General features: G+C 44.2%; 66 non-coding genes across 66 annotated transcripts; all 66 read left to right on the top strand.

Moving 5' to 3' along the window:
* The first annotated feature begins 224 nt into the window (after positions 1-224).
* Positions 225-335, top strand: trnal-caa (transfer RNA leucine (anticodon CAA)). Its single transcript has 2 exons — positions 225-262; positions 290-335. It is a non-coding gene; the product is annotated as a tRNA-Leu (tRNA).
* Positions 336-490: 155 nt separating this feature from the next.
* On the top strand, positions 491-601 carry trnal-uaa (transfer RNA leucine (anticodon UAA)). The gene is made up of 2 exons: positions 491-528; positions 556-601. It is a non-coding gene; the product is annotated as a tRNA-Leu (tRNA).
* Positions 602-756: 155 nt separating this feature from the next.
* On the top strand, positions 757-867 carry trnal-caa (transfer RNA leucine (anticodon CAA)). Its single transcript has 2 exons — positions 757-794; positions 822-867. It is a non-coding gene; the product is annotated as a tRNA-Leu (tRNA).
* Positions 868-1,021: 154 nt separating this feature from the next.
* Positions 1,022-1,132, top strand: trnal-caa (transfer RNA leucine (anticodon CAA)). Its single transcript has 2 exons — positions 1,022-1,059; positions 1,087-1,132. It is a non-coding gene; the product is annotated as a tRNA-Leu (tRNA).
* Positions 1,133-1,551: 419 nt separating this feature from the next.
* trnal-caa (transfer RNA leucine (anticodon CAA)) lies at positions 1,552-1,662 on the top strand. Its single transcript has 2 exons — positions 1,552-1,589; positions 1,617-1,662. It is a non-coding gene; the product is annotated as a tRNA-Leu (tRNA).
* Positions 1,663-1,816: 154 nt separating this feature from the next.
* Positions 1,817-1,927, top strand: trnal-caa (transfer RNA leucine (anticodon CAA)). Its single transcript has 2 exons — positions 1,817-1,854; positions 1,882-1,927. It is a non-coding gene; the product is annotated as a tRNA-Leu (tRNA).
* A 151-nt stretch (positions 1,928-2,078) lies between these two features.
* trnal-uaa (transfer RNA leucine (anticodon UAA)) lies at positions 2,079-2,189 on the top strand. Its single transcript has 2 exons — positions 2,079-2,116; positions 2,144-2,189. It is a non-coding gene; the product is annotated as a tRNA-Leu (tRNA).
* Positions 2,190-2,875: 686 nt separating this feature from the next.
* On the top strand, positions 2,876-2,986 carry trnal-caa (transfer RNA leucine (anticodon CAA)). The gene is made up of 2 exons: positions 2,876-2,913; positions 2,941-2,986. It is a non-coding gene; the product is annotated as a tRNA-Leu (tRNA).
* Positions 2,987-3,141: 155 nt separating this feature from the next.
* trnal-caa (transfer RNA leucine (anticodon CAA)) lies at positions 3,142-3,252 on the top strand. The gene is made up of 2 exons: positions 3,142-3,179; positions 3,207-3,252. It is a non-coding gene; the product is annotated as a tRNA-Leu (tRNA).
* Positions 3,253-3,407: 155 nt separating this feature from the next.
* On the top strand, positions 3,408-3,518 carry trnal-caa (transfer RNA leucine (anticodon CAA)). The gene is made up of 2 exons: positions 3,408-3,445; positions 3,473-3,518. It is a non-coding gene; the product is annotated as a tRNA-Leu (tRNA).
* A 154-nt stretch (positions 3,519-3,672) lies between these two features.
* On the top strand, positions 3,673-3,783 carry trnal-caa (transfer RNA leucine (anticodon CAA)). The gene is made up of 2 exons: positions 3,673-3,710; positions 3,738-3,783. It is a non-coding gene; the product is annotated as a tRNA-Leu (tRNA).
* A 154-nt stretch (positions 3,784-3,937) lies between these two features.
* On the top strand, positions 3,938-4,048 carry trnal-uaa (transfer RNA leucine (anticodon UAA)). Its single transcript has 2 exons — positions 3,938-3,975; positions 4,003-4,048. It is a non-coding gene; the product is annotated as a tRNA-Leu (tRNA).
* Positions 4,049-4,203: 155 nt separating this feature from the next.
* Positions 4,204-4,314, top strand: trnal-caa (transfer RNA leucine (anticodon CAA)). Its single transcript has 2 exons — positions 4,204-4,241; positions 4,269-4,314. It is a non-coding gene; the product is annotated as a tRNA-Leu (tRNA).
* Positions 4,315-4,468: 154 nt separating this feature from the next.
* trnal-caa (transfer RNA leucine (anticodon CAA)) lies at positions 4,469-4,579 on the top strand. Its single transcript has 2 exons — positions 4,469-4,506; positions 4,534-4,579. It is a non-coding gene; the product is annotated as a tRNA-Leu (tRNA).
* A 415-nt stretch (positions 4,580-4,994) lies between these two features.
* On the top strand, positions 4,995-5,105 carry trnal-caa (transfer RNA leucine (anticodon CAA)). Its single transcript has 2 exons — positions 4,995-5,032; positions 5,060-5,105. It is a non-coding gene; the product is annotated as a tRNA-Leu (tRNA).
* Positions 5,106-5,259: 154 nt separating this feature from the next.
* On the top strand, positions 5,260-5,370 carry trnal-caa (transfer RNA leucine (anticodon CAA)). The gene is made up of 2 exons: positions 5,260-5,297; positions 5,325-5,370. It is a non-coding gene; the product is annotated as a tRNA-Leu (tRNA).
* Positions 5,371-5,525: 155 nt separating this feature from the next.
* trnal-uaa (transfer RNA leucine (anticodon UAA)) lies at positions 5,526-5,636 on the top strand. Its single transcript has 2 exons — positions 5,526-5,563; positions 5,591-5,636. It is a non-coding gene; the product is annotated as a tRNA-Leu (tRNA).
* A 155-nt stretch (positions 5,637-5,791) lies between these two features.
* Positions 5,792-5,902, top strand: trnal-caa (transfer RNA leucine (anticodon CAA)). Its single transcript has 2 exons — positions 5,792-5,829; positions 5,857-5,902. It is a non-coding gene; the product is annotated as a tRNA-Leu (tRNA).
* Positions 5,903-6,056: 154 nt separating this feature from the next.
* On the top strand, positions 6,057-6,167 carry trnal-caa (transfer RNA leucine (anticodon CAA)). Its single transcript has 2 exons — positions 6,057-6,094; positions 6,122-6,167. It is a non-coding gene; the product is annotated as a tRNA-Leu (tRNA).
* A 154-nt stretch (positions 6,168-6,321) lies between these two features.
* Positions 6,322-6,432, top strand: trnal-caa (transfer RNA leucine (anticodon CAA)). The gene is made up of 2 exons: positions 6,322-6,359; positions 6,387-6,432. It is a non-coding gene; the product is annotated as a tRNA-Leu (tRNA).
* Positions 6,433-6,587: 155 nt separating this feature from the next.
* On the top strand, positions 6,588-6,698 carry trnal-uaa (transfer RNA leucine (anticodon UAA)). Its single transcript has 2 exons — positions 6,588-6,625; positions 6,653-6,698. It is a non-coding gene; the product is annotated as a tRNA-Leu (tRNA).
* A 155-nt stretch (positions 6,699-6,853) lies between these two features.
* Positions 6,854-6,964, top strand: trnal-caa (transfer RNA leucine (anticodon CAA)). Its single transcript has 2 exons — positions 6,854-6,891; positions 6,919-6,964. It is a non-coding gene; the product is annotated as a tRNA-Leu (tRNA).
* Positions 6,965-7,118: 154 nt separating this feature from the next.
* On the top strand, positions 7,119-7,229 carry trnal-caa (transfer RNA leucine (anticodon CAA)). The gene is made up of 2 exons: positions 7,119-7,156; positions 7,184-7,229. It is a non-coding gene; the product is annotated as a tRNA-Leu (tRNA).
* Positions 7,230-7,384: 155 nt separating this feature from the next.
* trnal-uaa (transfer RNA leucine (anticodon UAA)) lies at positions 7,385-7,495 on the top strand. Its single transcript has 2 exons — positions 7,385-7,422; positions 7,450-7,495. It is a non-coding gene; the product is annotated as a tRNA-Leu (tRNA).
* A 155-nt stretch (positions 7,496-7,650) lies between these two features.
* On the top strand, positions 7,651-7,761 carry trnal-caa (transfer RNA leucine (anticodon CAA)). The gene is made up of 2 exons: positions 7,651-7,688; positions 7,716-7,761. It is a non-coding gene; the product is annotated as a tRNA-Leu (tRNA).
* Positions 7,762-7,915: 154 nt separating this feature from the next.
* Positions 7,916-8,026, top strand: trnal-caa (transfer RNA leucine (anticodon CAA)). The gene is made up of 2 exons: positions 7,916-7,953; positions 7,981-8,026. It is a non-coding gene; the product is annotated as a tRNA-Leu (tRNA).
* Positions 8,027-8,445: 419 nt separating this feature from the next.
* Positions 8,446-8,556, top strand: trnal-caa (transfer RNA leucine (anticodon CAA)). Its single transcript has 2 exons — positions 8,446-8,483; positions 8,511-8,556. It is a non-coding gene; the product is annotated as a tRNA-Leu (tRNA).
* A 155-nt stretch (positions 8,557-8,711) lies between these two features.
* Positions 8,712-8,822, top strand: trnal-caa (transfer RNA leucine (anticodon CAA)). Its single transcript has 2 exons — positions 8,712-8,749; positions 8,777-8,822. It is a non-coding gene; the product is annotated as a tRNA-Leu (tRNA).
* A 154-nt stretch (positions 8,823-8,976) lies between these two features.
* Positions 8,977-9,087, top strand: trnal-caa (transfer RNA leucine (anticodon CAA)). The gene is made up of 2 exons: positions 8,977-9,014; positions 9,042-9,087. It is a non-coding gene; the product is annotated as a tRNA-Leu (tRNA).
* Positions 9,088-9,242: 155 nt separating this feature from the next.
* On the top strand, positions 9,243-9,353 carry trnal-uaa (transfer RNA leucine (anticodon UAA)). The gene is made up of 2 exons: positions 9,243-9,280; positions 9,308-9,353. It is a non-coding gene; the product is annotated as a tRNA-Leu (tRNA).
* A 155-nt stretch (positions 9,354-9,508) lies between these two features.
* trnal-caa (transfer RNA leucine (anticodon CAA)) lies at positions 9,509-9,619 on the top strand. Its single transcript has 2 exons — positions 9,509-9,546; positions 9,574-9,619. It is a non-coding gene; the product is annotated as a tRNA-Leu (tRNA).
* A 154-nt stretch (positions 9,620-9,773) lies between these two features.
* trnal-caa (transfer RNA leucine (anticodon CAA)) lies at positions 9,774-9,884 on the top strand. Its single transcript has 2 exons — positions 9,774-9,811; positions 9,839-9,884. It is a non-coding gene; the product is annotated as a tRNA-Leu (tRNA).
* A 155-nt stretch (positions 9,885-10,039) lies between these two features.
* trnal-caa (transfer RNA leucine (anticodon CAA)) lies at positions 10,040-10,150 on the top strand. The gene is made up of 2 exons: positions 10,040-10,077; positions 10,105-10,150. It is a non-coding gene; the product is annotated as a tRNA-Leu (tRNA).
* A 154-nt stretch (positions 10,151-10,304) lies between these two features.
* Positions 10,305-10,415, top strand: trnal-caa (transfer RNA leucine (anticodon CAA)). The gene is made up of 2 exons: positions 10,305-10,342; positions 10,370-10,415. It is a non-coding gene; the product is annotated as a tRNA-Leu (tRNA).
* A 154-nt stretch (positions 10,416-10,569) lies between these two features.
* On the top strand, positions 10,570-10,680 carry trnal-caa (transfer RNA leucine (anticodon CAA)). Its single transcript has 2 exons — positions 10,570-10,607; positions 10,635-10,680. It is a non-coding gene; the product is annotated as a tRNA-Leu (tRNA).
* A 155-nt stretch (positions 10,681-10,835) lies between these two features.
* On the top strand, positions 10,836-10,946 carry trnal-caa (transfer RNA leucine (anticodon CAA)). Its single transcript has 2 exons — positions 10,836-10,873; positions 10,901-10,946. It is a non-coding gene; the product is annotated as a tRNA-Leu (tRNA).
* A 154-nt stretch (positions 10,947-11,100) lies between these two features.
* On the top strand, positions 11,101-11,211 carry trnal-caa (transfer RNA leucine (anticodon CAA)). The gene is made up of 2 exons: positions 11,101-11,138; positions 11,166-11,211. It is a non-coding gene; the product is annotated as a tRNA-Leu (tRNA).
* Positions 11,212-11,366: 155 nt separating this feature from the next.
* trnal-uaa (transfer RNA leucine (anticodon UAA)) lies at positions 11,367-11,477 on the top strand. The gene is made up of 2 exons: positions 11,367-11,404; positions 11,432-11,477. It is a non-coding gene; the product is annotated as a tRNA-Leu (tRNA).
* A 155-nt stretch (positions 11,478-11,632) lies between these two features.
* Positions 11,633-11,743, top strand: trnal-caa (transfer RNA leucine (anticodon CAA)). Its single transcript has 2 exons — positions 11,633-11,670; positions 11,698-11,743. It is a non-coding gene; the product is annotated as a tRNA-Leu (tRNA).
* A 154-nt stretch (positions 11,744-11,897) lies between these two features.
* On the top strand, positions 11,898-12,008 carry trnal-caa (transfer RNA leucine (anticodon CAA)). The gene is made up of 2 exons: positions 11,898-11,935; positions 11,963-12,008. It is a non-coding gene; the product is annotated as a tRNA-Leu (tRNA).
* Positions 12,009-12,162: 154 nt separating this feature from the next.
* trnal-caa (transfer RNA leucine (anticodon CAA)) lies at positions 12,163-12,273 on the top strand. Its single transcript has 2 exons — positions 12,163-12,200; positions 12,228-12,273. It is a non-coding gene; the product is annotated as a tRNA-Leu (tRNA).
* Positions 12,274-12,427: 154 nt separating this feature from the next.
* trnal-caa (transfer RNA leucine (anticodon CAA)) lies at positions 12,428-12,538 on the top strand. Its single transcript has 2 exons — positions 12,428-12,465; positions 12,493-12,538. It is a non-coding gene; the product is annotated as a tRNA-Leu (tRNA).
* Positions 12,539-12,693: 155 nt separating this feature from the next.
* trnal-caa (transfer RNA leucine (anticodon CAA)) lies at positions 12,694-12,804 on the top strand. Its single transcript has 2 exons — positions 12,694-12,731; positions 12,759-12,804. It is a non-coding gene; the product is annotated as a tRNA-Leu (tRNA).
* Positions 12,805-12,958: 154 nt separating this feature from the next.
* On the top strand, positions 12,959-13,069 carry trnal-caa (transfer RNA leucine (anticodon CAA)). Its single transcript has 2 exons — positions 12,959-12,996; positions 13,024-13,069. It is a non-coding gene; the product is annotated as a tRNA-Leu (tRNA).
* A 154-nt stretch (positions 13,070-13,223) lies between these two features.
* Positions 13,224-13,334, top strand: trnal-caa (transfer RNA leucine (anticodon CAA)). Its single transcript has 2 exons — positions 13,224-13,261; positions 13,289-13,334. It is a non-coding gene; the product is annotated as a tRNA-Leu (tRNA).
* A 154-nt stretch (positions 13,335-13,488) lies between these two features.
* On the top strand, positions 13,489-13,599 carry trnal-uaa (transfer RNA leucine (anticodon UAA)). Its single transcript has 2 exons — positions 13,489-13,526; positions 13,554-13,599. It is a non-coding gene; the product is annotated as a tRNA-Leu (tRNA).
* Positions 13,600-13,754: 155 nt separating this feature from the next.
* Positions 13,755-13,865, top strand: trnal-caa (transfer RNA leucine (anticodon CAA)). Its single transcript has 2 exons — positions 13,755-13,792; positions 13,820-13,865. It is a non-coding gene; the product is annotated as a tRNA-Leu (tRNA).
* A 154-nt stretch (positions 13,866-14,019) lies between these two features.
* Positions 14,020-14,130, top strand: trnal-caa (transfer RNA leucine (anticodon CAA)). Its single transcript has 2 exons — positions 14,020-14,057; positions 14,085-14,130. It is a non-coding gene; the product is annotated as a tRNA-Leu (tRNA).
* A 155-nt stretch (positions 14,131-14,285) lies between these two features.
* trnal-caa (transfer RNA leucine (anticodon CAA)) lies at positions 14,286-14,396 on the top strand. Its single transcript has 2 exons — positions 14,286-14,323; positions 14,351-14,396. It is a non-coding gene; the product is annotated as a tRNA-Leu (tRNA).
* A 154-nt stretch (positions 14,397-14,550) lies between these two features.
* On the top strand, positions 14,551-14,661 carry trnal-caa (transfer RNA leucine (anticodon CAA)). Its single transcript has 2 exons — positions 14,551-14,588; positions 14,616-14,661. It is a non-coding gene; the product is annotated as a tRNA-Leu (tRNA).
* Positions 14,662-14,816: 155 nt separating this feature from the next.
* On the top strand, positions 14,817-14,927 carry trnal-caa (transfer RNA leucine (anticodon CAA)). The gene is made up of 2 exons: positions 14,817-14,854; positions 14,882-14,927. It is a non-coding gene; the product is annotated as a tRNA-Leu (tRNA).
* A 154-nt stretch (positions 14,928-15,081) lies between these two features.
* Positions 15,082-15,192, top strand: trnal-caa (transfer RNA leucine (anticodon CAA)). The gene is made up of 2 exons: positions 15,082-15,119; positions 15,147-15,192. It is a non-coding gene; the product is annotated as a tRNA-Leu (tRNA).
* A 155-nt stretch (positions 15,193-15,347) lies between these two features.
* trnal-uaa (transfer RNA leucine (anticodon UAA)) lies at positions 15,348-15,458 on the top strand. The gene is made up of 2 exons: positions 15,348-15,385; positions 15,413-15,458. It is a non-coding gene; the product is annotated as a tRNA-Leu (tRNA).
* A 155-nt stretch (positions 15,459-15,613) lies between these two features.
* Positions 15,614-15,724, top strand: trnal-uaa (transfer RNA leucine (anticodon UAA)). Its single transcript has 2 exons — positions 15,614-15,651; positions 15,679-15,724. It is a non-coding gene; the product is annotated as a tRNA-Leu (tRNA).
* A 154-nt stretch (positions 15,725-15,878) lies between these two features.
* Positions 15,879-15,989, top strand: trnal-caa (transfer RNA leucine (anticodon CAA)). Its single transcript has 2 exons — positions 15,879-15,916; positions 15,944-15,989. It is a non-coding gene; the product is annotated as a tRNA-Leu (tRNA).
* A 155-nt stretch (positions 15,990-16,144) lies between these two features.
* trnal-caa (transfer RNA leucine (anticodon CAA)) lies at positions 16,145-16,255 on the top strand. The gene is made up of 2 exons: positions 16,145-16,182; positions 16,210-16,255. It is a non-coding gene; the product is annotated as a tRNA-Leu (tRNA).
* Positions 16,256-16,409: 154 nt separating this feature from the next.
* trnal-caa (transfer RNA leucine (anticodon CAA)) lies at positions 16,410-16,520 on the top strand. Its single transcript has 2 exons — positions 16,410-16,447; positions 16,475-16,520. It is a non-coding gene; the product is annotated as a tRNA-Leu (tRNA).
* A 154-nt stretch (positions 16,521-16,674) lies between these two features.
* trnal-caa (transfer RNA leucine (anticodon CAA)) lies at positions 16,675-16,785 on the top strand. The gene is made up of 2 exons: positions 16,675-16,712; positions 16,740-16,785. It is a non-coding gene; the product is annotated as a tRNA-Leu (tRNA).
* Positions 16,786-16,940: 155 nt separating this feature from the next.
* trnal-uaa (transfer RNA leucine (anticodon UAA)) lies at positions 16,941-17,051 on the top strand. Its single transcript has 2 exons — positions 16,941-16,978; positions 17,006-17,051. It is a non-coding gene; the product is annotated as a tRNA-Leu (tRNA).
* A 155-nt stretch (positions 17,052-17,206) lies between these two features.
* On the top strand, positions 17,207-17,317 carry trnal-caa (transfer RNA leucine (anticodon CAA)). The gene is made up of 2 exons: positions 17,207-17,244; positions 17,272-17,317. It is a non-coding gene; the product is annotated as a tRNA-Leu (tRNA).
* Positions 17,318-17,471: 154 nt separating this feature from the next.
* Positions 17,472-17,582, top strand: trnal-caa (transfer RNA leucine (anticodon CAA)). The gene is made up of 2 exons: positions 17,472-17,509; positions 17,537-17,582. It is a non-coding gene; the product is annotated as a tRNA-Leu (tRNA).
* A 155-nt stretch (positions 17,583-17,737) lies between these two features.
* trnal-caa (transfer RNA leucine (anticodon CAA)) lies at positions 17,738-17,848 on the top strand. Its single transcript has 2 exons — positions 17,738-17,775; positions 17,803-17,848. It is a non-coding gene; the product is annotated as a tRNA-Leu (tRNA).
* A 154-nt stretch (positions 17,849-18,002) lies between these two features.
* Positions 18,003-18,113, top strand: trnal-caa (transfer RNA leucine (anticodon CAA)). The gene is made up of 2 exons: positions 18,003-18,040; positions 18,068-18,113. It is a non-coding gene; the product is annotated as a tRNA-Leu (tRNA).
* Positions 18,114-18,267: 154 nt separating this feature from the next.
* Positions 18,268-18,378, top strand: trnal-caa (transfer RNA leucine (anticodon CAA)). The gene is made up of 2 exons: positions 18,268-18,305; positions 18,333-18,378. It is a non-coding gene; the product is annotated as a tRNA-Leu (tRNA).
* Positions 18,379-18,798: 420 nt separating this feature from the next.
* Positions 18,799-18,909, top strand: trnal-caa (transfer RNA leucine (anticodon CAA)). Its single transcript has 2 exons — positions 18,799-18,836; positions 18,864-18,909. It is a non-coding gene; the product is annotated as a tRNA-Leu (tRNA).
* A 154-nt stretch (positions 18,910-19,063) lies between these two features.
* Positions 19,064-19,174, top strand: trnal-caa (transfer RNA leucine (anticodon CAA)). Its single transcript has 2 exons — positions 19,064-19,101; positions 19,129-19,174. It is a non-coding gene; the product is annotated as a tRNA-Leu (tRNA).
* The last annotated feature ends 85 nt before the right edge of the window (positions 19,175-19,259 follow it).

Below are 19,259 nucleotides of genomic sequence, written 5' to 3'. Positions count from 1 at the left end.
ACTGTCTTCCAACTAATGGAGCATTCTGGTTTCTGAAAAGAGGCGTGGGTTCGAATCCCACCTCTGAAATGCATATGACTAATGAAGCATTTGACCAACTAAATGAATTTTGCCCTAGTGCTGCACATTGAAGTTAAATCAGTACTTTATACCCTGTGTTAATTAGTTAAACAGCCTTCGGAAAGCTAAAGGTAATGAGACAAGACAACATTTGGTGCATTGTTGTCAGAATGGCCGAGCGGTCTAAGGCGCCAGACTCAAGGTACACCGTCTTCCAACTGAGGGAGCTTTCTGGTCTCTGAAGGGAGGCGTGGGTTCGAATCCCACTTCTGACATACACATGACTAATGAAACATTCGACCAACTGAATGAATTTTACCCTACTGCTGCATATTGAAGTTAAATCAGTTCTTTATACCCTGTGTTAATTAGCTAAACAGCCTTCGGAAAGCTAAAGGTAATGAGACAAGACATCATTTGGTGCATTGTTGTCAGAATGGCCGAGCGGTATAAGGCGCCAGACTTAAGGTACACCATCTTCCAACTGATGGAGCATTCTGTGCTCTGAAAAGAGGCGTGGGTTCGAATCCCACTTCTGACAGGCATATGACTAATCAAGCATTTGACCAACTGAATGAATTTTGCCCTAGTCCTGCACATTAAAGTTAAATCAGTACTTTATACCCTGTGTTATTTAGCTAAACAGCCTTCGGAAAGCTAAAGGTAATGAGACAAGACATCATGCGGTGCACTGTTGTCAGAATGGCCGAGCGGTCTAAGGCACCAGACTCAAGATACACTGTCTTCCAACTGATGGAGCATTCTGGTCTCTGAAAAGAGGCGTGGGTTCGAATCCCACTTCTGACATGCATATGACTGATGAAGCGTTCAATCGACTGAATGGTTTTGCCCTAGTGCTGCAGGTTAACGTTAAATCATTACTTTATACCCTGTGTTAATTAGCTAAACAGCCTTCGGAAAGTTAAAGGTAATGAGACAAGACATCATGCAGTGCACTGTTGTCAGAATGGCCGAGCGGTCTAAGGCGCCAGACTCAAGATACACTGTCTTCCAACTGATGGAGCATTCTGGTCTCTGAAAAGAGGCGTGGGTTCGAATCCCACTTCTGACATGCATATGACTGATGAAGCGTTCAATCGACTGAATGGTTTTGCCCTAGTGCTGCAGGTTAAAGTTAAATCATTACTTTATACCCTGTGTTAATTAGGGAAACAGCTTTGGGAAAGCTAAAGGTAATGAGACAAGACATCATATGGTGCATTGTTCTCAGAATGGCCGAGCGGTCTAAGGCGCCAGACTCAAGATGCACTGTCTTCCAACTGATGGAGCATTCTGGTCTCTGAAAAGAGGCGTCGGTTCGAATCCCACTTCTGACATGCATATGACTGATGAAGCGTTCAATCGACTGAATGGTTTTGCCCTAGTGCTGCAGGTTAAACTTAAATCATTACTTTATACCCTGTGTTAATTAGGGAAACAGCTTTGGGAAAGCTAAAGGTAATGAGACAAGACATCATATGGTGCATTGTTGTCAGAATGGCCGAGCGGTCTAAGGCGCCAGACTCAAGATACACTGTCTTCCAACTGATGGAGCATTCTGGTCTCTGAAAAGAGGCGTGGGTTCGAATCCCACTTCTGACAAGCATATGACTGATGAAGCGTTCAATCGACTGAATGGTTTTGCCCTAGTGCTGCAGGTTAAAGTTAAATCATTACTTTATACCCTGTGTTATTTAGGGAAACAGCTTTGGGAAAGCTAAAGGTAATGAGACAAGACATCATATGGTGCATTGTTGTCAGAATGGCCGAGCGGTCTAAGGCGCCAGACTCAAGGTACACCGTTTTCCAACTGATGGAGCTTTCTGGTCTCTGAAGGGAGGCGTGGGTTCGAATCCCACTTCTGACATGCATATGACTAATGAAGCATTCGACCAACTGAATGAATTTTACCCTACTGCTGCATATTGATGTTAAATCAGTTCTTTATACCCTGTGTTAATTAGCTAGCCTTCGGAAAGCTAAAGGTAATGAGACAAGACATCATATGGTGCATTGCTGTCAGAATGGCCAAGCGGTCTAAGGCGCCAGACTTAAGGTACACCATCTTCTAACTGATGGAGCATTCTGGTCTCTGAAAAGAGGCGTGGGTTCGAATCCCACTTCTGACAGGCATATGACTAATCAAGCATTTGACCAACTGAATGAATTTTGCCCTAGTGCTGCACATTAAAGTTAAATCAGTACTTTATACCCTGTGTTAATTAGCTAAACAGCCTTCGGAAAGCTAAAGGTAATGAGACAAGACATCATGCAGTGCACTGTTGTCAGAATGGCCGAGCGGTCTAAGGCGCCAGACTCAAGATACACTGTCTTCCAACTAATGGAGCATTCTGGTTTCTGAAAAGAGGCGTGGGTTCGAATCCCACCTCTGAAATGCATATGACTAATGAAGCATTTGACCAACTAAATGAATTTTGCCCTAGTGCTGCACATTGAAGTTAAATCAGTACTTTATACCCTGTGTTAATTAGTTAAACAGCCTTCGGAAAGCTAAAGGTAATGAGACAAGACTTCATGCGGTGCACTGTTGTCAGAATGGCCGAGCTGTCTAAGGCGCCAGACTCAAGATGCACTGTCTTCCAACTGATGGAGCATTCTGGTCTCTGAAAAGAAGCGTGGGTTCGAATCCCACTTCTGACATGCATATGACTGATGAAGTGTTCAATCGACTGAATGGTTTTGCCCTAGTGCTGCAGGTTAAAGTTAAATCATTACTTTATACCCTGTGTTAATTAGGGAAACAGCTTTGGGAAAGCTAAAGGTAATGAGACAAGACAACATATGGTGCATTGTTGTCAGAATGGCCGAGCGGTCTAAGTCGCCAGACTCAAGGTACACCGTCTTCCAACTGATGGAGCTTTCTGGTCTCTGAAGGGAGGCGTGGGTTCGAATCCCACTTCTGACATACATATGACTAATGAAGCATTCGACCAACTGAATGAATTTTACCCTACTGCTGCATATTGAAGTTAAATCAGTTCTTTATACCCTGTGTTAATTAGCTAAACAGCCTTCGGAAAGCTAAAGGTAATGAGACAAGACATCATATGGTGCATTGTTGTCAGAATGGCCGAGCGGTCTAAGTCGCCAGACTCAAGGTACACCGTCTTCCAACTGATGGAGCTTTCTGGTCTCTGAAGGGAGGCGTGGGTTCGAATCCCACTTCTGACATACATATGACTAATGAAGCATTCGACCAACTGAATGACTTTTACCCTACTGCTGCATATTGAAGTTAAATCAGTTCTTTATACCCTGTGTTAATTAGCTAAACAGCCTTCGGAAAGCTAAAGGTAATGAGACAAGACATCAAGCAGTGCACTGTTGTGAGAATGGCCGAGCGGTCTAAGGCGCCAGACTCAAGATACACTGTCTTCCAACTGATGGAGCATTCTGGTCTCTGAAAAGAGGCGTGGGTTCGAATCCCACTTCTGACATGCATATGACTGATGAAGCGTTCAATCGACTGAATGGTTTTGCCCTAGTGCTGCACATTAAAGTTAAATCATTACTTTATACCCTGTGTTAATTAGGGAAACAGCTTTGGGAAAGCTAAAGGTAATGAGTCAAGACATCATACGGTGGATTGTTGTCAGAATGGCCGAGCGGTCTAAGGCGCCAGACTCAAGATACACTGTCTTCCAACTGATGGAGCATTCTGGTCTCTGAAAAGAGGCGTGGGTTCGAATCCCACTTCTGACATGCATATGACTGATGAAGCGTTCAATCGACAGAATGGTTTTGCCCTAGTGCTGCAGTTTAAACTTAAATCATTACTTTATACCCTGTGTTAATTAGCTACACAGCCTTCGGAAAGCTAAAGGTAATGAGACAAGACATCATATGGTGCATTGTTGTCAGAATGGCCGAGCGGTCTAAGGCGCCAGACTTAAGGTACACCATCTTCCAACTGATGGAGCATTCTGGTCTCTGAAAAGAGGCGTGGGTTCGAATCCCACTTCTGACATGCATATGACTAATGAAGCATTTGACCGACTGAATGAATTTTGCCCTAGTGCTGCACATTAAAGTTAAATCAGTACTTTATACCCTGTATTAATTAGCTAACCAGCCTTCGGAAAGCTAAAGGTAATGAGACAAGACATCATGCGGTGCACTGTTGTCAGAATGGCCGAGCGGTCTAAGGCGCCAGACTCAAGAAACACTGTCTTCCAACTGATGGAGCATTCTGGTCTCTGAAAAGAGGCGTGGGTTCGAATCCCACTTCTGACATGCATATGACTGATGAAGCGTTCAATCGACTGAATGGTTTTGCCCTAGTGCTGCAGGTTAAACTTAAATCATTACTTTATACCCTGTGTTAATTAGGGGAACAGCTTTGGGAAAGCTAAAGGTAATGAGACAAGACATCATATGGTGCATTGTTGTCAGAATGGCCGAGCGGTCTAAGGCGCCAGACTCAAGGTACACCGTCTTCCAACTGATGGAGCTTTCTGGTCTCTGAAGGGAGGCGTGGGTTCGAATCCCACTTCTGACATGCATATGACTAATGAAGCATTCGACCAACTGAATGAATTTTACCCTACTGCTGCATATTGAAGTTAAATCAGTACTTTATACCCTGTATTAATTAGCTAAACAGCCTTCAGAAAGCTAATGGTAATGAGACAAGACATCATGCAGTGCACTGTTGTCAGAATGGCCGAGCGGTCTAAGGCGCCAGACTCAAGATACACTGTCTTCCAACTGATGGAGCATTCTGGTCTCTTAAAAGAGGCGTGTTCGAATCCCACTTCTGACATGCATATGACTAATGAAACATTTGACCAACTAAATGAATTTTGCCCTAGTGCTGCACATTGAAGCTAAATCAGTACTTTATACCCTGTGTTAATTAAACAGCCTTCGGAAAGCTAAAGGTAATGAGACAAGACATCATGCGGTGCACTGTTGTCAGAATGGCCGAGCGGTCTAAGGCGCCAGACTCAAGATGTACTGTCTTCCAACTAATGGGGCATTCTGGTCTCTGAAAAGAGGCGTGGGTTCGAATCCCACTTCTGACATGCATATGACTGATGAAGCGTTCAATCGACTGAATGGTTTTGCCCTAGTGCTGCAGGTTAAAGTTAAATCATTACTTTATACCCTTTGTTAATTAGGGAAACAGCTTTGGGAAAGCTAAAGGTAATGAGACAAGACATCATATGGTGCATTGTTGTCAGAATGGCCGAGCGGTCTAAGGCGCCAGACTCAAGGTACACCGTCTTCCAACTGATGGAGCTTTCTGGTCTCTGAAGGGAGGCGTGGGTTCGAATCCCACTTCTGACATACATATGACTAATGAAGCATTCGACCAACTGAATGAATTTTACCCTACTGCTGCATATTGAAGTTAAATCAGTTCTTTATACCCTGTGTTAATTAGCTAAACAGCCTTCGGAAAGCTAAAGGTAATGAGACAAGACATCATATGGTGCTTTGTTGTCAGAATGGCCGAGCGGTATAAGGCGCCGGACTTAAGGTACACCATCTTCCAACTGATGGAGCATTCTGGTCTCTGAAAAGAGGCGTGGGTTCGAATCCCACTTCTGACAGGCATATGACTAATCAAGCATTTGACCAACTGAATGAATTTTGCCCTAGTCCTGCACATTAAAGTTAAATCAGTACTTTATACCCTGTGTTATTTAGCTAAACAGCCTTCGGAAAGCTAAAGGTAATGAGACAAGACATCATGCGGTGCACTGTTGTCAGAATGGCCGAGCGGTCTAAGGCGCCAGACTCAAGATACACTCTCTTCCAACTGATGGAGCATTCTGGTCTCTGAAAAGAGGCGTGGGTTCGAATCCCACTTCTGACATGCATATGACTGATGAAGCGTTCAATCGACTGAATGGTTTTGCCCTAGTGCTGCAGGTTAACGTTAAATCATTACTTTATACCCTGTGTTGATTAGCTAAACAGCCTTCGGAAAGCTAAAGGTAATGAGACAAGACATCATGCAGTGCACTGTTATCAGAATGGCCGAGCGGTCTAAGGCGCCAGACTCAAGATACACTGTCTTCCAACTAATGGAGCATTCTGGTCTCTGAAAAGAGGCGTGGGTTTGAATCCCACTTCTGACATGCATATGACTGATGAAGCGTTCAATCGACTGAATGGTTTTGCCCTAGGGCTGCACATTAAAGTTAAATCATTACTTTATACCCTGTGTTAATTAGGGAAACAGCTTTGGGAAAGCTAAAGGTAATGAGACAAGACATCATATGGTGCATTGTTGTCAGAATGGCCGAGCGGTCTAAGGCGCCAGACTCAAGATACACTGTCTTCCAACTGATGGAGCTTTCTGGTCTCTGAAGGGAGGCGTGGGTTGGAATCCCACTTCTGACATGCATATGACTAATGAAGCATTCGACCAACTGAATGAATTTTACCCTACTGCTGCATATTGAAGTTAAATCAGTTCTTTATACCCTGTGTTAATTAGCTAAACAGCCTTCGGAAAGCTAAAGGTAATGAGACAAGACATCATATGGTGCATTGTTGTCAGAATGGCCGAGCGGTCTAAGGCGCCAGACTTAAGGTACACCATCTTCCAACTGATGGAGCATTCTGGTCTCTGAAAAGAGGCGTGGGTTCGAATCCCACTTCTGACATGCATATGACTAATGAAGCATTTGACCGACTGAATGAATTTTGCCCTAGTGCTGCACATTAAAGTTAAATCAGTACTTTATACCCTGTATTAATTAGCTAACCAGCCTTCGGAAAGCTAAAGGTAATGAGACAAGACATCATTCGGTGCACTGTTGTCAGAATGGCCGAGCGGTCTAAGGCGCCAGACTCAAGATACACTGTCTTCCAACTGATGGAGCATTCTGGTCTCTGAAAAGAGGCGTGGGTTCGAATCCCACTTCTGACATGCATATGACTGATGAAGTGTTCAATCGACTGAATGGTTTTGCCCTAGTGCTGCAGGTTAAACTTAAATCATTACTTTATACCCTGTGTTAATTAGGGAAACAGCTTTGGGAAAGCTAAAGGTAATGAGACAAGACATCATATGGTGCATTGTTGTCAGAATGGCCGAGCGGTCTAAGGCGCCAGACACAAGGTACACCGTCTTCCAACTGATGGAGCTTTCTGGTCTCTGAAGGGAGGCGTGGGTTCGAATCCCACTTCTGACATACATATGACTAATGAAGCATTCGACCAACTGAATGAATTTTACCCTACTGCTGCATATTGAAGTTAAATCAGTTCTTTATACCCTGTGTTAATTAGCTAAACAGCCTTCGGAAAGCTAAAGGTAATGAGACAAGACATCATATGGTGCTTTGCTGTCAGAATGGCCGAGCGGTATAAGGCGCCAGACTTAAGGTGCACCATCTTCCAACTGATGGAGCATTCTGGTCTCTGAAAAGAGGCGTGGGTTCGAATCCCACTTCTGACAGGCATATGACTAATCAAGCATTTGACCAACTGAATGAATTTTGCCCTAGTCCTGCACATTAAAGTTAAATCAGTACTTTATACCCTGTGTTATTTAGCTAAACAGCCTTCGGAAAACTAAAGGTAATGAGACAAGACATCATGCGGTGCACTGTTGTCAGAATGGCCGAGCGGTCTAAGGCGCCAGACTCAAGATACACTGTCTTCCAACTGATGGAGCATTCTGGTCTCTGAAAAGAGGCGTGGGTTCGAATCCCACTTCTGACATGCATATGACTGATGAAGCGTTCAATCGACTGAATGGTTTTGCCCTAGTGCTGCAGGTTAACGTTAAATCATTACTTTATACCCTGTGTTGATTAGCTAAACAGCCTTCGGAAAGCTAAAGGTAATGAGACAAGACATCATGCAGTGCACTGTTATCAGAATGGCCGAGCGGTCTAAGGCGCCAGACTCAAGATACACTGTCTTCCAACTGATGGAGCATTCTGGTCTCTGAAAAGAGGCGTGGGTTTGAATCCCACTTCTGACATGCATATGACTGATGAAGCGTTCAATCGACTGAATGGTTTTGCCCTAGGGCTGCACATTAAAGTTAAATCATTACTTTATACCCTGTGTTAATTAGGGAAACAGCTTTGGGAAAGCTAAAGGTAATGAGACAAGACATCATATGGTGCATTGTTGTCAGAATGGCCGAGCGGTCTAAGGCGCCAGGCTCAAGATACACTGTCTTCCAACTGATGGAGCATTCTGGTTTCTGAAAAGAGGCGTGGGTTTGAATCCCACTTCTGACATGCATATGACTGATGAAGCGTTCAATCGACTGAATGGTTTTGCCCTAGTGCTGCAGGTTAAACTTAAATCATTACTTTATACCCTGTGTTAATTAGGGAAACAGCTTTGGGAAAGCTAAAGGTAATGAGACAAGACATCATATGGTGCATTGTTGTCAGAATGGCCGAGCGGTCTAAGGCGCCAGACTCAAGGTACACCGTCTTCCAACTGATGGAGCTTTCTGGTCTCTGAACGGAGGCGTGGGTTGGAATCCCACTTCTGACATGCATATGACTAATGAAGCATTCGACCAACTGAATGAATTTTACCCTACTGCTGCATATTGAAGTTAAATCAGTTCTTTATACCCTGTGTTAATTAGCTAAACAGCCTTCGGAAAGCTAAAGGTAATGAGACAAGACATCATATGGTGCATTGTTGTCAGAATGGCCGAGCGGTCTAAGGCGCCAGACTCAAGATACACTGTCTTCCAACTGATGGAGCATTCTGGTCTCTGAAAAGAGGCGTGGGTTCGAATCCCACTTCTGACATGCATATGACTGATGAAGCGTTCAATCGACTGAATGGTTTTGCCCTAGTGCTGCAGGTTAAACTTAAATCATTACTTTATACCCTGTGTTAATTAGGGAAACAGCTTTGGGAAAGCTAAAGGTAATGAGACAAGACATCATATGGTGCATTGTTGTCAGAATGGCCGAGCGGTCTAAGGCGCCAGACTCAAGCTACATCGTCTTCCAACTGACGGAGCTTTCTGGTCTCTGAAGGGAGGCGTGGGTTCGAATCCCACTTCTGACATGCATATGACTAATGACGCATTCGACCAAGTGAATGAATTTTACCCTACTGCTGCATATTGAAGTTAAATCAGTTCTTTATACCCTGTGTTAATTAGCTACACAGCCTTCGGAAAGCTAAAGGTAATGAGACAAGACATCATATGGTGCATTGTTGTCAGAATGGCCGAGCGGTCTAAGGCGCCAGACTTAAGGTACACCATCTTCCAACTGATGGAGCATTCTGGTCTCTGAAAAGAGGCGTGGGTTCGAATCCCACTTCTGACATGCATATGACTAATGAAGCATTTGACCAACTGAATGAATTTTGCCCTAGTGCTGCACATTAAAGTTAAATCAGTACTTTATACCCTGTATTAATTAGCTAACCAGCCTTCGGAAAGCTAAAGGTAATGAGACAAGACATCATGCGGTGCACTGTTGTCAGAATGGCCGAGCGGTCTAAGGCGCCAGACTCAAGATACACTGTCTTCCAACTGATGGAGCATTCTGGTCTCTGAAAAGAGGCGTGGGTTCGAATCCCACTTCTGACATGCATATGACTGATGAAGCGTTCAATCGACTGAATGGTTTTGCCCTAGTGCTGCAGGTTAAAGTTAAATCATTACTTTATACCCTGTGTTAATTAGGGAAACAGCTTTGGGAAAGCTAAAGGTAATGAGACAAGACATCATATGGTGCATTGTTGTCAGAATGGCCGAGCGGTCCAAGGCGCCAGACTCAAGGTACACCGTCTTCCAACTGATGGAGCTTTCTGGGCTCTGAAGGGAGGCGTGGGTTCGAATCCCACTTCTGACATGCATATGACTAATGAAGCATTCGACCAACTGAATGAATTTTACCCTACTGCTGCATATTGAAGTTAAATCAGTTCTTTATACCCTGTGTTAATTAGCTAAACAGCCTTCGGAAAGCTAAAGGTAATGAGACAAGACATCATATGGTGCATTGTTGTCAGAATGGCCGAGCGGTCTAAGGCGCCAGACTCAAGATACACTGTCTTCCAACTGATGGAGCATTCTGGTCTCTGAAAAGAGGCGTGGGTTCGAATCCCACTTCTGACATGCATATGACTGATGAAGCGTTCAATCGACTGAATGGTTTTGCCCTAGTGCTGCACATTAAAGTTAAATCAGTACTTTATACCCTGTGTTAATTAGCTAAACAGCCTTCGGAAAGCTAAAGGTAATGAGACAAGACATCATGCGGTGTACTTTTGTCAGAATGGCCGAGCGGTCTAAGGCGCCAGACTCAAGATACACTGTCTTCCAACTGATGGAGCATTCTGGTCTCTGAAAAGAGGCGTGGGTTCGAATCCCACTTCTGACATGCATATGACTGATGAAGCGTTCAATCGACTGAATGGTTTTGCCCTAGTGCTGCAGGTTAACCTTAAATCATTACTTTATACCCTGTGTTAATTAGGGAAACAGCTTTGGGAAAGCTAAAGGTAATGAGACAAGACATCATATGGTGCATTGTTGTCAGAATGGCCGAGCGGTCTAAGGCGCCAGACTCAAAATACACTGTCTTCCAACTGATGGAGCTTTCTGGTCTCTGAAGGGAGGCGTGGGTTCGAATCCCACTTCTGACATGCAAATGACTAATGAAGCATTTGACCAACTAAATGAATTTTGCCCTACTGCTGCACATTAAAGTTAAATCAGTACTTTATACCCTGTGTTAATTAGCTAAACAGCCTTCGGAAAGCTAAAGGTAATGAGACAAGACATCATGCGGTGTACTTTTGTCAGAATGGCCGAGCGGTCTAAGGCGCCAGACTCAAGATACACTGTCTTCCAACTGATGGAGCATTCTGGTCTCTGAAAAGAGGCGTGGGTTCGAATCCCACTTCTGACATGCATATGACTGATGAAGCGTTCAATCGACTGAATGGTTTTGCCCTAGTGCTGCAGGTTAAACTTAAATCATTACTTTATACCCTGTGTTAATTAGGGAAACAGCTTTGGGAAAGCTAAAGGTAATGAGACAAGACATCATATGGTGCATTGTTGTCAAAATGGCCGAGCGGTCTAAGGCGCCAGACTCAAGCTACATCGTCTTCCAACTGACGGAGCTTTCTGGTCTCTGAAGGGAGGCGTGGGTTCGAATCCCACTTCTGACATGCATATGACTAATGAAGCATTCGACCAACTGAATGAATTTTACCCTACTGCTGCATATTGAAGTTAAATCAGTTCTTTATACCCTGTGTTAATTAGCTACACAGCCTTCGGAAAGCTAAAGGTAATGAGACAAGACATCATATGGTGCATTGTTGTCAGAATGGCCGAGCGGTCTAAGGCGCCAGACTTAAGGTACACCATCTTCCAACTGATGGAGCATTCTGGTCTCTGAAAAGAGGCGTGGGTTCGAATCCCACTTCTGACATGCATATGACTAATGAAGCATTTGACCAACTGAATGAATTTTGCCCTAGTACTGCACATTAAAGTTAAATCAGTACTTTATACCCTGTATTAATTAGCTAACCAGCCTTCGGAAAGTTAAAGGTAATGAGACAAGACATCATGCAGTGCACTGTTGTCAGAATGGCCGAGCGGTCTAAGGCGCCAGACTCAAGATACACTGTCTTCCAACTGATGGAGCATTCTGGTCTCTGAAAAGAGGCGTGGGTTCGAATCCCACTTCTGACATGCATATGACTGATGAAGCGTTCAATCGACTGAATGGTTTTGCCCTAGTGCTGCAGGTTAACGTTAAATCATTACTTTATACCCTGTGTTTATTAGCTAAACAGCCTTCGGAAAGCTAAAGGTAATGAGACAAGACATCATGCAGTGCACTGTTATCAGAATGGCCGAGCGGTCTAAGGCGCCAGACTCAAGATACACTGTCTTCCAACTGATGGAGCATTCTGGTCTCTGAAAAGAGGCGTGGGTTTGAATCCCACTTCTGACATGCATATGACTGATGAAGCGTTCAATCGACTGAATGGTTTTGCCCTAGGGCTGCACATTAAAGTTAAATCATTACTTTATACCCTGTGTTAATTAGGGAAACAGCTTTGGGAAAGCTAAAGGTAATGAGACAAGACATCATATGGTGCATTGTTGTCAGAATGGCCGAGCGGTCTAAGGCGCCAGACTCAAGATACACTGTCTTCCAACTGATGGAGCATTCTGGTTTCTGAAAAGAGGCGTGGGTTCGAATCCCACTTCTGACATGCATATGACTGATGAAGCGTTCAATCGACTGAATGGTTTTGCCCTAGTGCTGCAGGTTAAACTTAAATCATTACTTTATACCCTGTGTTAATTAGGGAAACAGCTTTGGGAAAGCAAAAGGTAATGAGACAAGACATCATATGGTGCGTTGTTGTCAGAATGGCCGAGCGGTCTAAGGCGCCAGACTCAAGGTACACCGTCTTCCAACTGATGGAGCTTTCTGGTCTCTGAAGGGAGGCGTGGGTTGGAATCCCACTTCTGACATGCATATGACTAATGAAGCATTCGACCAACTGAATGAATTTTACCCTACTGCTGCATATTGAAGTTAAATCAGTTCTTTATACCCTGTGTTAATTAGCTAAACAGCCTTCGGAAAGCTAAAGGTAATGAGACAAGACATCATAGGGTGCATTGTTGTCAGAATGGCCGAGCGGTCTAAGGCGCCAGACTCAAGATACACTGTCTTCCAACTGATGGAGCATTCTGGTCTCTGAAAAGAGGCGTGGGTTCGAATCCCACTTCCGACATGCATATGACTGATGAAGCGTTCAATCGACTGAATGGTTTTGCCCTAGTGCTGCAGGTTAAACTTAAATCATTACTTTATACCCTGTGTTAATTAGGGAAACAGCTTTGGGAAAGCTAAAGGTAATGAGACAAGACATCATATGGTGCATTGTTGTCAGAATGGCCGAGCGGTCTAAGGCGCCAGACTCAAGCTACATCGTCTTCCAACTGACGGAGCTTTCTGGTCTCTGAAAAGAGGCGTGGGTTCGAATCCCACTTCTGACATGTATATGACTGATGAAGCGTTCAATCGACTGAATGGTTTTGCCCTAGTGCTGCACATTAAAGTTAAATCATTACTTTATACCCTCTGTTAATTAGGGAAACAGCTTTGGGAAAGCTAAAGGTAATGAGTCAAGACATCATATGGTGGATTGTTGTCAGAATGGCCGAGCGGTCTAAGGCGCCAGACTCAAGATACACTGTCTTCCAACTGATGGAGCATTCTGGTCTCTGAAAAGAGGCGTGGGTTCGAATCCCACTTCTGACATGCATATGACTGATGAAGCGTTCAATCGACTGAATGGTTTTGCCCTAGTGCTGCAGTTTAAACTTAAATCATTACTTTATACCCTGTGTTAATTATCTACACAGCCTTCGGAAAGCTAAAGGTAATGAGACAAGACATCAAATGGTGCATAGTTGTCAGAATGGCCGAGCGGTCTAAGGCGCCAGACTTAAGGTACACCATCTTCCAACTGATGGAGCATTCTGGTCTCTGAAAAGAGGCGTGGGTTCGAATCCCACTTCTGACATGCATATGACTAATGAAGCATTTGACCGACTGAATGAATTTTGCCCTAGTGCTGCACATTAAAGTTAAATCAGTACTTTATACCCTGTGTTAATTAGCTAACCAGCCTTCGGAAAGCTAAAGGTAATGAGACAAGACATCATGCGGTGCACTGTTGTCAGAATGGCCGAGCGGTCTAAGGCGCCAGACTCAAGATACACTGTCTTCCAACTGATGGAGCATTCTGGTCTCTGAAAAGAGGCGTGGGTTCGAATCCCACTTCTGACATGCATATGACTGATGAAGCGTTCAATCGACTGAATGGTTTTGCCCTAGTGCTGCAGGTTAAACTTAAATCATTACTTTATACCCTGTGTTAATTAGGGAAACAGCTTTGGGAAAGCTAAAGGTAATGAGACAAGACATCATATGGTGCGTTGTTGTCAGAATGGCCGAGCGGTCTAAGGCGCCAGACTCAAGGTACACCATCTTCCAACTGATGGAGCTTTCTGGTCTCTGAAGGGAGGCGTGGGTTGGAATCCCACTTCTGACATGCATATGACTAATGAAGCATTCGACCAACTGAATGAATTTTACCCTACTGCTGCATATTGAAGTTAAATCAGTTCTTTATACCCTGTGTTAATTAGCTAAACAGCCTTCGGAAAGCTAAAGGTAATGAGACAAGACATCATATGGTGCATTGTTGTCAGAATGGCCGAGCGGTCTAAGGCGCCAGACTCAAGATACACTGTCTTCCAACTGATGGAGCATTCTGGTCTCTGAAAAGAGGCGTGGGTTCGAATCCCACTTCCGACATGCATATGACTGATGAAGCGTTCAATCGACTGAATGGTTTTGCCCTAGTGCTGCAGGTTAAACTTAAATCATTACTTTATACCCTGTGTTAATTAGGGAAACAGCTTTGGGAAAGCTAAAGGTAATGAGACAAGACATCATATGGTGCATTGTTGTCAGAATGGCCGAGCGGTCTAAGGCGCCAGACTCAAGGTACACCGTCTTCCAACTGATGGAGCTTTCTGGTCTCTGAAGGGAGGCGTGGGTTGGAATCCCACTTCTGACATGCATATGACTAATGAAGCATTCGACCAACTGAATGAATTTTACCCTACTGCTGCATATTGAAGTTAAATCAGTTCTTTATACCCTGTGTTAATTAGCTAAACAGCCTTCGGAAAGCTAAAGGTAATGAGACAAGACATCATATGGTGCATTGTTGTCAGAATGGCCGAGCGGTCTAAGGCGCCAGACTCAAGATACACTGTCTTCCAACTGATGGAGCATTCTGGTCTCTGAAAAGAGGCGTGGGTTCGAATCCCACTTCTGACATGCATATGACTGATGAAGCGTTCAATCGACTGAATGGTTTTGCCCTAGTGCTGCAGGTTAAACTTAAATCATTACTTTATACCCTGTGTTAATTAGGGAAACAGCTTTGGGAAAGCTAAAGGTAATGAGACAAGACATCATATGGTGCATTGTTGTCAGAATGGCCGAGCGGTCTAAGGCGCCAGACTCAAGCTACATCGTCTTCCAACTGACGGAGCTTTCTGGTCTCTGAAGGGAGGCGTGGGTTCGAATCCCACTTCTGACATGCATATGACTAATGAAGCATTCGACCAAGTGAATGAATTTTACCCTACTGCTGCATATTGAAGTTAAATCAGTTCTTTATACCCTGTGTTAATTAGCTACACAGCCTTCGGAAAGCTAAAGGTAATGAGACAAGACATCATATGGTGCATTGTTGTCAGAATGGCCGAGCGGTCTAAGGCGCCAGACTTAAGGTACACCATCTTCCAACTGATGGAGCATTCTGGTCTCTGAAAAGAGGCGTGGGTTCGAATCCCACTTCTGACATGCATATGACTAATGAAGCATTTGACCAACTGAATGAATTTTGCCCTAGTGCTGCACATTAAAGTTAAATCAGTACTTTATACCCTGTATTAATTAGCTAACCAGCCTTCGGAAAGCTAAAGGTAATGAGACAAGACATCATGCGGTGCACTGTTGTCAGAATGGCCGAGCGGTCTAAGGCGCCAGACTTAAGGTACACCATCTTCCAACTGATGGAGCATTCTGGTCTCTGAAAAGAGGCGTGGGTTCGAATCCCACTTCTGACATGCATATGACTGATGAAGCGTTCAATCGACTGAATGGTTTTGCCCTAGTGCTGCAGGTTAAAGTTAAATCATTACTTTATACCCTGTGTTAATTAGGGAAACAGCTTTGGGAAAGCTAAAGGTAATGAGACAAGACATCATATGGTGCATTGTTGTCAGAATGGCCGAGCGGTCCAAGGCGCCAGACTCAAGGTACACCGTCTTCCAACTGATGGAGCTTTCTGGGCTCTGAAGGGAGGCGTGGGTTCGAATCCCACTTCTGACATGCATATGACTAATGAAGCATTCGACCAACTGAATGAATTTTACCCTACTGCTGCATATTGAAGTTAAATCAGTTCTTTATACCCTGTGTTAATTAGCTAAACAGCCTTCGGAAAGCTAAAGGTAATGAGACAAGACATCATATGGTGCATTGTTGTCAGAATGGCCGAGCGGTCTAAGGCGCCAGACTCAAGATACACTGTCTTCCAACTGATGGAGCATTCTGGTCTCTGAAAAGAGGCGTGGGTTCGAATCCCACTTCTGACATGCATATGACTGATGAAGCGTTCAATCGACTGAATGGTTTTGCCCTAGTGCTACACATTAAAGTTAAATCAGTACTTTATACCCTGTGTTAATTAGCTAAACAGCCTTCGGAAAGCTAAAGGTAATGAGACAAGACATCATGCGGTGTACTTTTGTCAGAATGGCCGAGCGGTCTAAGGCGCCAGACTCAAGATGCACTGTCTTCCAACTGATGGAGCATTCTGGTCTCTGAAAAGACGCGTGGGTTCGAATCCCACTTCTGACATGCATATGACTGATGAAGCGTTCAATCGACTGAATGGTTTTGCCCTAGTGCTGCAGGTTAACCTTAAATCATTACTTTATAACCTGTGTTAATTAGGGAAACAGCTTTGGGAAAGCTAAAGGTAATGAGACAAGACATCATATGGTGCATTGTTGTCAGAATGGCCGAGCGGTCTAAGGCGCCAGACTCAAGCTACATCGTCTTCCAACTGACGGAGCTTTCTGGTCTCTGAAGGGAGGCGTGGGTTCGAATCCCACTTCTGACATGCATATGACTAATGAAGCATTCGACCAAGTGAATGAATTTTACCCTACTGCTGCATATTGAAGTTAAATCAGTTCTTTATACCCTGTGTTAATTAGCTACACAGCCTTCGGAAAGCTAAAGGTAATGAGACAAGACATCATATGGTGCATTGTTGTCAGAATGGCCGAGCGGTCTAAGGCGCCAGACTTAAGGTACACTATCTTCCAACTGATGGAGCATTCTGGTCTCTGAAAAGAGGCGTGGGTTCGAATCCCACTTCTGACATGCATATGACTAATGAAGCATTTGACCAACTGAATGAATTTTGCCCTAGTGCTGCACATTAAAGTTAAATCAGTACTTTATACCCTGTATTAATTAGCTAACCAGCCTTCGGAAAGCTAAAGGTAATGAGACAAGACATCATGCGGTGCACTGTTGTCAGAATGGCCGAGCGGTCTAAGGCGCCAGACTCAAGATACACTGTCTTCCAACTGATGGAGCATTCTGGTCTCTGAAAAGAGGCGTGGGTTCGAATCCCACTTCTGACATGCATATGACTGATGAAGCGTTCAATCGACTGAATGGTTTTGCCCTAGTGCTGCAGGTTAAAGTTAAATCATTACTTTATACCCTGTGTTAATTAGGGAAACAGCTTTGGGAAAGCTAAAGGTAATGAGACAAGACATCATATGGTGCATTGTTGTCAGAATGGCCGAGCGGTCCAAGGCGCCAGACTCAAGGTACACCGTCTTCCAACTGATGGAGCTTTCTGGGCTCTGAAGGGAGGCGTGGGTTCGAATCCCACTTCTGACATGCATATGACTAATGAAGCATTCGACCAACTGAATGAATTTTACCCTACTGCTGCATATTGAAGTTAAATCAGTTCTTTATACCCTGTGTTAATTAGCTAAACAGCCTTCGGAAAGCTAAAGGTAATGAGACAAGACATCATATGGTGCATTGTTGTCAGAATGGCCGAGCGGTCTAAGGCGCCAGACTCAAGATACACTGTCTTCCAACTGATGGAGCATTCTGGTCTCTGAAAAGAGGCGTGGGTTCGAATCCCACTTCTGACATGCATATGACTGATGAAGCGTTCAATCGACTGAATGGTTTTGCCCTAGTGCTGCACATTAAAGTTAAATCAGTACTTTATACCCTGTGTTAATTAGCTAAACAGCCTTCGGAAAGCTAAAGGTAATGAGACAAGACATCATGCGGTGTACTTTTGTCAGAATGGCCGAGCGGTCTAAGGCGCCAGACTCAAGATACACTGTCTTCCAACTGATGGAGCATTCTGGTCTCTGAAAAGAGGCGTGGGTTCGAATCCCACTTCTGACATGCATATGACTGATGAAGCGTTCAATCGACTGAATGGTTTTGCCCTAGTGCTTCAGGTTAACCTTAAATCATTACTTTATACCCCGTGTTAATTAGGGAAACAGCTTTGGGAAAGCTAAAGGTAATGAGACAAGACATCATATGGTGCATTGTTGTCAGAATGGCCGAGCGGTCTAAGGCGCCAGACTCAAAATACACTGTCTTCCAACTGATGGAGCTTTCTGGTCTCTGAAGGGAGGCGTGGGTTCGAATCCCACTTCTGACATGCAAATGACTAATGAAGCATTTGACCAACTAAATGAATTTTGCCCTACTGCTGCACATTAAAGTTAAATCAGTACTTTATACCCTGTGTTGATTAGCTAAACAGCCTTCGGAAAGCTAAAGGTAATGAGACAAGACATCATGCAGTGCACTGTTATCAGAATGGCCGAGCGGTCTAAGGCGCCAGACTCAAGATACACTGTCTTCCAACTGATGGAGCATTCTGGTCTCTGAAAAGAGGCGTGGGATTGAATCCCACTTCTGACATGCATATGACTGATGAAGCGTTCAATCGACTGAATGGTTTTGCCCTAGTGCTGCAGGTTAAACTTAAATCATTACTTTATATCCTGTGTTAATTAGGGAAACAGCTTTGGGAAAGCTAAAGGTAATGAGACAAGACATCATATGGTGCATTGTTGTCAGAATGGCCGAGCGGTCTAAGGCGCCAGACTCAAGATACACTGTCTTCCAACTGATGGAGCATTCTGGTTTCTGAAAAGAGGCGTGGGTTTGAATCCCACTTCTGACATGCATATGACTGATGAAGCGTTCAATCGACTGAATGGTTTTGCCCTAGTGCTGCAGGTTAAACTTAAATCATTACTTTATACCCTGTGTTAATTAGGGAAACAGCTTTGGGAAAGCTAAAGGTAATGAGACAAGACATCATATGGTGCATTGTTGTCAGAATGGCCGAGCGGTCTAAGGCGCCAGACTCAAGGTACACCGTCTTCCAACTGATGGAGCTTTCTGGTCTCTGAAGGGAGGCGTGGGTTGGAATCCCACTTCTGACATGCATATGACTGATGAAGCATTCGACCAACTGAATGAATTTTACCCTACTGCTGCATATTGAAGTTAAATCAGTTCTTTATACCC

Source organism: Brienomyrus brachyistius, chromosome 5, assembly GCF_023856365.1.
Source record: "Brienomyrus brachyistius isolate T26 chromosome 5, BBRACH_0.4, whole genome shotgun sequence".
In the NCBI taxonomy this organism is placed as follows: domain Eukaryota; kingdom Metazoa; phylum Chordata; class Actinopteri; order Osteoglossiformes; family Mormyridae; genus Brienomyrus; species Brienomyrus brachyistius.
This window is presented reverse-complemented; position numbering and strand designations above follow the sequence as displayed.